This window comes from Musca autumnalis, unplaced genomic scaffold (assembly GCF_047663935.1).
Source record: "Musca autumnalis isolate F117 unplaced genomic scaffold, ASM4766393v1 scaffold_3, whole genome shotgun sequence".
NCBI classification, from domain to species: Eukaryota; Metazoa; Arthropoda; class Insecta; order Diptera; family Muscidae; genus Musca; species Musca autumnalis.
In genome coordinates this window covers 177,750,800-177,761,936 of record NW_027411866.1, presented here as the reverse complement: position 1 = coordinate 177,761,936, position 11,137 = coordinate 177,750,800, and positions in this window count along the sequence as shown.

Here is an 11,137-nt window from a genome sequence, read left to right as displayed (position 1 = left end):
CTTGCAGTGTCTTCAAAAATTGGTCAAGAATCACGGTGCGCCTTAACTACATTTAAATGAAAGGTGCTTACACCTGGGATGTTTTTGCGGTTTCTGAAAATACAATGTGCATAGATGAGAAAAATCGCCGGAGGGAATTTCAAATAAATCGCTGTCAAAGTTCACATTTTTAGAGCTTTTTTAGGTTTTCACGATTTTGCTTGGAAATCGCAAGCCCTATCGAAATAGGATTAATGAAAATGTTCAATTGTATTTTCGTAGGTTTTACCATTTTTGAGATATAGACGTTAAAATTGTATGGCCCCCTATAAAACAATGTCATGCAGGGTGCATCTTAACTAACTTTAAATGATAAACCGTTTACACATGGGAAGTTTTCCTGGATTCTGAAACATCAATGTTCACAGATGAGAAAAATCCATAAACAATAAAAAATCGCTGGAGGGATTTATAATAAATCTCGGTCAGGGACGTACGCAGGGGGGGGGGCACAGGGGGCCCGGGCCCCCCCCGAAATGGTTTGGTCGAACAAAATTTTTTAAGCTACTGTAACTAGTTATTATATTTTTTTCTCATAAAAATGTTTGTATATTTCAAGATTTCAAATTAAAACTTATATTTTCTTAAGTTTCTGAACAGAAAATGTACATCATTAACAAGTTTTGTAAGAAAATATTTTCAAAATTTTTGTTTGTAAGCTGTTTTTGAGAGAAACTTCCAATAAAATCTGAATTACTTCTTCATGTCATAACATACCACTATCAAATGCTAATTCCTTAATGAATATACCCCATGTCTATTATTTATTCGAACTGTATAGAGCTCTCGAGGCTTAAAACTCATTCGGTTATAACAAAAAACAAAAAAAATCTATTGATTAAAATGTATGAAGGGTCGGTCCTTCGTGGACTACATTAGAAATTTGTTTTACTGCCTTCGCCAAAATTTTGTTATTCTGTTTTACACAAATTTGCTGCTAAACAGTATGAGAAAATAATGAAGACAAATGAATTTTTGTGCGTCACTTGATTTTTACTTATCATTACCGAAGTATAATTGTAACCTCAGACTTTAGATTACGAGATTATATACACTAGGATTGTATCGTATAGATTTCATCAAAATAATGATTTAAGACTCCACATATATTTGGACGATATTCGTTTCAGCCAAGATGGAAGTACTTACCACCGTCCGTCCGTCTGTTGGAACTCATGATAACTCTCGGTCCAAGTCATGGATCTCGTAATGTTTTGTCCAAAGTCATATCGGTACCTCCGCCATAAAAGTTCAAAAATGTGCACTAAAATGGTCGAAGGGACTAACCGATTCGGTCTAAAATCGAACCTAATATGGTTCGCAAGATTACTTCCAAAAGTACATCGAGGTCCAAGAGAATATGTTTGGACAACATCTTCAGGTCTCTTATACAAGTCATTTTTGAAACCTGAAAACCAAATCAGGCTGCGTAAAATCTGTTGATTCATTTATTACTCGTGGGTTTAAATAAATATTTTTTGTAATTCCGTAATCAATTGTTCCGCACTGAAGATTTTGAAGAAATATTTGTACCTCTGTGTAGTCATTCAAAAGACACAGTGTAAATAATTAATCTTCAATCAGTATTGCCCGAAAAACCAGGCTTTTCCGCTGTAAGAAGGACAAGCTCTCACTCAGACATAACTGCAGTTTAAAGACTGTTCGATGATTTTTTGGACATTTTGCAGTCTTGTATACAGTGATATCCTACCTTTCGTGGACAAGTTTATGCTTCCTGACAAAGCTCTAAATACTACGGTGGCAACTAAAAAGCTTATGGGCGCGGTAACTATCGAGAGGAGTGTCTCTCAAATAATTATTAGTGAATAATTATGTGGGGTTCAATAAGGATCGATTGTTATTTGTCAAAACTATATAGAACTAAGTCCATCAAAGTGTTTGTCATCGAGTCCAAAAACTTCTAATCGTACAATTAAGAAAACAAATTATAACGCTTCTTTTGTAACATAATATTAAAAGTAAAAATAATCCTGGTATCAGAATCTATCTCTTTCGGTAAATAACACTGTGCAACATTTTTAAGGTAAGCTTGTGCAAATAATTTGAAGTGAGGATTTTTTGAAAGTACAAACCCAAAGTACAAAAGCCCTAGTTCCGATTTGTTGAGTCAGATACAGCTTGGATTTTATGGCCCCATCTAAACATTGTTAAATATCGACTTTTTAAACAACTCGGGGCTATATCTCTGAAACCAATGCAAATCTTCTTCTGACCTTTGCAGCAAATTTGTAGATAAGGGCCAAAATAAAATATTTGGAGAAATGAAAAAAAATAAATTTTAAAATATAGTCCCAATTTACATTGGGCGAGTTTACTTGCGGCAATTGTAATTTTGTAGGAGAGAGAGGTGAGGCATATGGTAACCCTTTGCCTCTCAGCACCCTCTCTCACCTACAAACTGACAATTGCCGCAAGTAAACTCGCCTAATGTAAATTGGGACATATCTAAAAATTCCATAATTTGTATACATTTCGCACCATATCTCAAAAACTGTTAAATTTTTCTTAATGTTTTCATTTGGAAACATATCAACGACAACGACAGCCGATATTCTTAAAAATTAGGCTAAGATCATCGAAATAGTGAAAATCTTGCTATAGCAAAGACAACGGCAATTCTTTGTGCTTGTAAAATTCTGCGATAAACCATAACGTGGACCTGTATGATTAAAAACTTCAATATACTTCAATAAATTTTACATGGCGATATTGCCGAACGTGACCCGTTATTGTCTATTTTCAATTCTAAATATCCTACTCTGTAAATATTTAAAATTGTATCCTTAGTCCCAATTTACATTAAACGATTTTTCTTGCGGCAATTTTTCTCATTCTCTTTTAAACTTGCCTCTTGCGTTTATACAGGCAATTCTATTTTCAAAACAATGAATATAATGTCAAAAACGAAAAATATAAAAGGAATTGATGTCTGTGAAAATAAATTCGTAAACAACTCCAGCGTCTCTGCCCATTTTGATTTAGACGCTTACCAACACTGAAAATCTTTTTACGGTAAAAAACACGAATTTAAGTATAAAATCACATTAAATTATAATAAAAATTAAACAAATTTAATGCAAAAATGCTTAATTAATAATTAATAAAAACTGCTGACGGAGTCGGAAAAAATATCAATTTTGTACAGTGTTTTGTTTTTGTTAAAATCTAAATTTTAATTTTAACTGTTCAAAATTTTTAATTCCTTTTCGATAATGGACAAGATTATTAGGTTCGTAATGATCCCACAAAAATATATCTGATCGGTTTATTCTTTTTCAAACTACAGTGGGTACCGCAAACTGCTTTAGTAAAAACAGTGCTTTATAAGCGGGCATTTGAATGTAAGATTTTTCAAAAAAAAAAAAAAAAAAATAAATAAATAAATAAATAGAAGGTAACTTAAGGTTTAATAGATTTTTTATAAAAAATGCATGAAAATGGCTTTTCTCATGCTTATAAGTGGCCTTAACCCCTTAAAATAGCTTTACGTAACGCTACACAACATTTGAATTTTTCATGATTTTTGGTCAAGTTGTGCCCCCCCCGAAATGAAATCCTGCGTACGTCCCTGATCTCGGTAAAAGTTAACATTTTTAGGTTTATTTTAGGGTTTCGCGATTTTGCTTGGAAACCGCAAGTCCTATTGTGAAATGGGGCTAAAGAAAATTTTGTAGCTGTAAAAATTCTCCAGAGGATTGATTTGTTCCTAGGTTTCACCATTTTTGAGATATAGAAGTTCAAGTCACATTTTTAGGGGTTTTTTTTTTTTTTGTTAAAAAGGACAATCTTGTAGAGAATTTTCACTGCTACAACATTTTCTTTAATCCCATTTCGATAGGGCTTGCGGTTTAATTTAGAGTTGGGCAATATAGTTCCAAAAGGAACTAGAAAGATCGATTCGCTCCAGTAACTATATTGCCCAACTCTAAATTAAACCGCAAGCCCTATCGAAATGGGATTAAAGAAAATGTTGTAGCAGTGAAAATTCTCTACAGTGTCTCTACAGCAGTGAAAATTCCTTAATATAGTTCCATAGTTCCGAGAGCGATATAGTTCAATGAATCTATCTCTTTAATCGTTCTTTCTATTTCCTTCGTTCCAAATAGCTCCGAGACCGATATAGTTCAATGAATCTTTCTCGTTCCTTGTTCTTTTTATTTCCTTCATTCCAAATAGTTCCGAGAGTGAAGTACTTTAACGAAATTTTTTCTTTTTGTTTTCATCTTTTGTTGGTTAAATTGACAAAAGATAAATAAATTGCGTCGATGTAACGAGGATGTGACTTACGTTTATTTAACAATGTGCCGAATCTGAATGATGAACCGAACGTGAAAGATCGAAGTGAGTGTGGAATTAATTAAAGAAAATGAATTATATAAATGAAAGGAATTATATGCACGGCTGGAACTATATGAACTAAAGGAACTATATTTGTAAATGAAGGAGCCGGATATAGTTCCAATAGTTCTTTGTCCGGAATAGTTCCTTGGAACTAGTTCGTTCCGGAACTACACAACTCTAGTTTAATTTAGTTAGGGCGCACCCTGCGTGTAATATAAATACAAAATTTAAAATCATTTTGTGCGTGATGTTTTTTTATCGAATCACCTTATATGTTTAAAACTCATCAAAATATGATACAGGGTTCTAAGAAAGTCATCACCCCAGTCCCAGTGTACACATATAGTATTCAATTCTCTATTCTTTTTTTCTATAGACCCTTCATCGAAATCGGAGTAAAGAATCTGATTAATATACGTATGTTTTAATATACTATTTACACGTTGTTTGTTATCTGTTTCTCAGGTACTATTTACTAATTTTATGAGAATGTAAATTTAAGTAGTTCCAAAATTTGTTAATCATAATATTCCCTCCATGCTTAGATCTGGTTCCAATATGGACTATATCGGTCCACTCTTTCGGGTGCCCTCAAGCAAAATTTCAAAATACTCGCAAAGTGCAGCTTATGCACAGGTCTCGGATCGTTTTGAATTCCCGTCATAATCATAACTCTTCGTGAGTTTTGTCTCTTTGCCACTTCAACTTAAAGGAGAAAGTGAGAAAACTCACGGGGAGTTTTTATTCAGAATTGCACCCAATTTCTTCAGGATTTCTCAAATCCCGGCATTTACTTCTTCGGAGTTCTGGGATTTTCAAAGTACTTTTAGTGGTTTTTCATTCATAAATGGAACAACAAATCCCACCAAAATGGATTGGTGTAAATATAATTTATCAATTCCGCCATGATGAGTTTAATTTTAAATAAACGTTAATAATCAAATTCTGAGAATTCGTACATTTTTCTACAAAAGTATGAGTTTAAAAGAAGTTTTCTTAGAGAAAGCTTATTGTTAGGGTTCTACTGTAAACAATCAGAAACTAGGCATCATTGTTATTATACATACACACACACACACTTGCTACCCTCATGCTATACTCTTTCTCACTCAGTCAGTCTCTTTCAGTCATTCAGACAACACAGTCATTGTATTACACCACAAGTATTAACACGCACATCAACTATTGTAACGTATTTCAGTTTCCAGAATTAAACAGAATAAATCTTGCTTAAGTTTGTTAATTTATCAATAAGTCTTTTATTTACAACATAAAAGCACAACTAAATCTTTTACTCAAACGTAAGAGTACAACAACTGGCGACGAGGACGGTGAATAAAGAAATAAATTCTTTAATTTCAATTCATCTACGCAAAAATCAACTGCACATAAAATGTCAAGCGAGAACATTGTGAAATTACTAGCTGAACAGCAAGCGGCTATGAATCTTCAAACGCAGTTACTGCAACAATTAACAAATCTACTTCAAGCACAGAGTACTGGAAACACCAAAGATGCTACGAGTCCCAGCACTTCAAAAGCAGCATTGATGGAATCTCTTTCACATTCCATGACAGACTTCGTTTATGAACCGGAAAGCGGATTAATTTTTCAAGCGTGGTACAATCGCTACCAACATGTCTTCGAAAAAGAAGCCCAATCTCTGGACGATCATGACAAAGTTGCGTTACTCTGGAGAAAGATGTCAAACAGTGTTCACGAAAGATTCAGGAACTACGTTCTTCCAAAGAATCCAACAGAAATGAGTCTCAAAGACACCCTGGAGAAACTTAACAAACTATTTGGTAAGGTAGAAACTCAAGTGTCTCAACGCTACAAGTGTTTGCAAATGAAAAAACTTGACGGAGAAGACTATAAGGAATACGCCGGTAGAGTTAACTTACAGTGCGAACTCTTCAAGCTAAATGAAATGCAAGTGGATCAATTCAAGTGTCTAATCTATGTCTTAGGTTTACAATCAAGCAAAGACAACGACATTCGCTTACGTTTACTCAAATTGCTAGACGAAGCAAAGGACTCCACAACTCTAGACACGCTTGTAGATGAAACTCAACGACTCATGGATTTGAAAACAGACAATACATTGATCGAGCATCAATCGCAATCAATATGCGCAGTCAAGAAATTCGCCAAGAACAACAACAAGCATTCCCATAAAATTCCTAAAACGCCCTGCTGGTTATGCGGAGACATGCATTACTCAAAATACTGTCCATTTAAAAATCATAAATGTTCAAAGTGTCAGCAGACAGGTCACAAGGATAACTTTTGCAAAAGCGCAAAACGAGGCAAGTCCACTACAGACAAAACTGCAGTCAAGTCGGACAAAACAAAATACAACGCCAACGCTGTATTCTCTTCAAAGCAACTACAATTTCAACAATTGCGAAAATATACCACCGTGGAAATAAACAAGAAACAAGTCAAATTACAAATCGACACAGCATCTGATATTTCAATCATATCACGATCAACATGGGAATACATAGGTAAGCCTCACGTACACAAAACAAATGATACGGCAACAGACGTGAATTCCAACAGCATCAGCCTAATCGGAAAGTGTCAATGCAACATAACGGTATCAGACAAAACGCTAACTCTACAATGTTACGTCACGGAAATCGATAACTTAAACATAATGGGTATCGACTGGATACAAAGTTTTAACCTTTGGGACAAACCAATTTCAGCTTGGTGTCGCCAAATATCAAACGATGAATACATATCAAACCTGAGAAGCAAGTTCAAACCTGTTTTCGACAACAGCAGTCTTGGCCTTTGTACAAAAACCAAAGTGCATGTTAAACTTCTTCCAGACGCAAAAGAAACATTCATTGCAAAACGCCCAGTACCATATGCCGTGAGAACAGAAATAGAAACAGAGCTAGATAGACTTGAAAAAGCAAATATCATCACACCAGTCAATTCTTCAAAATTTGCAGCGCCAATAGTCGTGAGTAGAAGGAACGGAAAAATTAGAATTTGTGCAGACTATTCCACGGGTCTCAACAATTCAATTGAACCAAATCAGTATCCTCTGCCCACTCCCGAAGAAATTCTCTCAGATTGTCACGATTGTATGATATTTAGTCATTTGGATCTCTCTGACGCATATCTACAAGTAGAAGTCGACGATCAAAGCAAAGACTTGCTAACTATTAATACTCACAAAGGGTTATACAGATTTAATCGCCTCACTCCAGGTATAAAATCAGCACCAGGATCCTTCCAGCGAATCATGGATGAGCTATGCACAGGCATCCAAGGAGCACGAGCGTACATAGACGACATAGTCTTGGCAAGTAGATCTCTTCACGATCACAAAACTAATCTTAATTTGTTATTACAGAAAATTCAAGATTACGGGTTCAAACTCAAATTCGAAAAATGTCAATTTTTCAAACCATCAATCAAGTATCTAGGTCAAATCATAGATAAAAATGGCATACGACCTGATCCAGATAAAATTCTTGCAATACAGAACCTGAAGGTCCCTGAAAACATTTCAGAAGTACGATCTTTACTTGGCTCCATAAACCACTATGGAAAGTATGTCTACAACATGAGAAACATCCGAAAACCACTAGATGATCTCTTAAAAAAAGATCACAAATTCATTTGGACCAAAGAATGTCAACAATCTCTCAACGAATTCAAACGCATTCTAACATCGGATTTACTACTAACTCATTACAATCCAGCATTGCCAATTCACATTGCAGCGGACGCATCATCACATGGCATCGGAGCGGTAATATACCATACTTACCCAGACAACAGTGTCAAAGCCATTCATCACGTCTCAAGATCACTTACTCCAACGGAGCGAAATTACAGTCAAATCGAAAAAGAAGGACTAGCACTAGTTTTCGCCGTACAACGTTTCCACAAAATGATTTTCGGAAGAAAATTCACCCTACATACCGACCATAAGCCATTGCTCACCATATTTGGTTCCAAAAAAGGTATTCCGGTCTACACCGCGAACAGGTTACAACGTTGGGCTCTCATCCTTCTCACCTACGATTTCGATATAAAGTATACCAATACAAAGGATTTTGGACATGCAGACGTTCTGTCAAGATTGATAAGCGCACATGAAAAACCATTAGACGAGTACATCATAGCTTCAATCAACTTAGAAAACGACATAAGATATGACATCACAGACGCCGTATCAACACTGCCAGTTAGCTTCAAAATGATACAGGATGCAACCAAAAAGGATTCAACCTTACAAACAGTTTCAAACTATGTATACAACGGCTGGCCAGAAAACAAAAACAGCATAGATTCTTCAATTCTTCCATATTTCAACAGGCAAGATTCAATATCAATAACAGATGATTGTCTTATGTTCAATACGCGCATAATAGTACCCGAATGCTACAGAAAACAAATTCTCAAACAACTGCATCGCGGACACATAGGAACAGCAAGAAGCAAATCTATCGCACGCAGCTACGTATATTGGCCAAACATAGACAAGGACATAGAGACTTACGTCAAGAAATGCAACAATTGCCAACTCGCAGCAAAAAGTCCCATCAAAACCAACCTTTGTCCTTGGCCCACAACAACACGCGTTCTCGAACGTGTTCACATAGATTACGCAGGTCCTGTAAAAAGCATTTACTACCTCGTAATAGTGGATTCATATTCCAAATATCCCGTCATATATGAAACTTCATCAACCACGACCGCAGCAACATTAAGGTTACTAACAACTTATTGTTCACAGTTTGGAAATCCTGAACAAATCGTATCCGACAATGGAACACAATTTTCCTCAGCGGATTTTGAAAATTGGTGTTCTAAACGAGGAATCAAACACACACGAACAGTTCGATATCACCCAAGTTCCAATGGTCAAGCAGAAAGATTCGTCGATACTCTCAAACGATCTTTAAAAAAATCAGAGGGAAAGAAGACGGCATTTAATGCACTACAAACATTCTTAGAAGTGTATCGTTCAACACCGAACAAAAACTCACCTAATGAACTCTCTCCAGCGGAATCATTCCTAGGTCGAAAAATGAGAACAGTTTTCGATTTAATAACAAAGCCTCCACCAGCGAGCAGAGAGAGAAACATTCAAATGGAGAAACAATACAACCGGAAACATGGTACAAAACAACGAAATTTCATCACTGGAGATCTTGTCTACGCTAAACACTTCAAAGGTAATAAAAGCTACTGGGTTCCAGGTGAAATTATCAACAAAGTGGGAAATGTTACCTACAACACTCTCATTCAAGTGGATAAGAGACAAATTCTTGTGAGATCTCACGCAGATCAACTCAGACCAAGAGAAACCGATGAAAATGTACCTGCAGAGCAAAATGATAATCTTCCTCTTCAAATCCTACTAGAAGACTTCAACATTAGTCCACCAACGGAAGAAGATTTCACAACTCCACCATCATCACCGGTTATGCACCCACAACGCATCACTTCTCGAAGAAACCCTGTACAGCCAGTATCCCGGACCCCCGAGAAGTCTCAAAAAGGGAGATGTTAGGGTTCTACTGTAAACAATCAGAAACTAGGCATCATTGTTATTATACATACACACACACACACACTTGCTACCCTCATGCTATACTCTTTCTCACTCAGTCAGTCTCTTTCAGTCATTCAGACAACACAGTCATTGTATTACACCACAAGTATTAACACGCACATCAACTATTGTAACGTATTTCAGTTTCCAGAATTAAACAGAATAAATCTTGCTTAAGTTTGTTAATTTATCAATAAGTCTTTTATTTACAACATAAAAGCACAACTAAATCTTTTACTCAAACGTAAGAGTACAACACTTATGAAGAGTATTAAGAAATGTTGTTTTCCAGAGTAAATTTTGAAATCAATTAAAGGGGCCGCAATTGTGATCCGATGCATTCACTAATTCTGGACATTGGAAATACCAATCAGAAGCGGAAACCCTTGTGGTTTTACTAAAAAACGTTATATTAAGTAAACTTTTTGGCGGGAAGTCGTTTCTTATACTGCGCTACATGTATGTATTTTAAAATTTTTGGAAGTGATTTTTAAATGTATTTGTTACTTTCAACTCTTATTTTTTTAAGTTACTTGTTTTAATTCTGTATATTTTTTAAGTTTTTCACTTTAAAATTCTCGTATTATGGCATGTTCTGATAAATCCCTCAGTCCGGAAATCGCTCCGAAAAATTAAGACATTCCGGGTTATAATTTTGAAAATCCAGAATCCCAGGATTTTTTAAAACCTACTCGGTTGGATTCTCCAATCATCTTCAGGGAATTGAGAGAGTTGTGGAAAGTTTGAAGGAAGAACTTGGTAGCAAACTTACCACAACTCTCTCAATTCCCTGAAGATGATTGGAGAATCCAACCGAAATATTGGAAATAAAAACTTAAAAATCAAAACACTCGATTTTTAATTAAAAAGCCTGCAGCCAAACAATAATTAAACCCAAAAATGTTCTTCTATATTTATTAATCATTTTTATTTTTTCCCTTAATGATAGAGATGCGAATATAAAATAAAACAAGTAAAAAGTCGTTAAGTTCGGCCGGGTCGAACTTTTTATGCCCTCCACCATATGATAGTCTTAATTAAAATGGAATAATTAGGGTCCTTTTACAATTTTAGGTGTAACAACTTTTCGACAATGGATAGACTCCTACTGCCTCCCACTATTGCTTAAATTACACTGTGAACACAAAT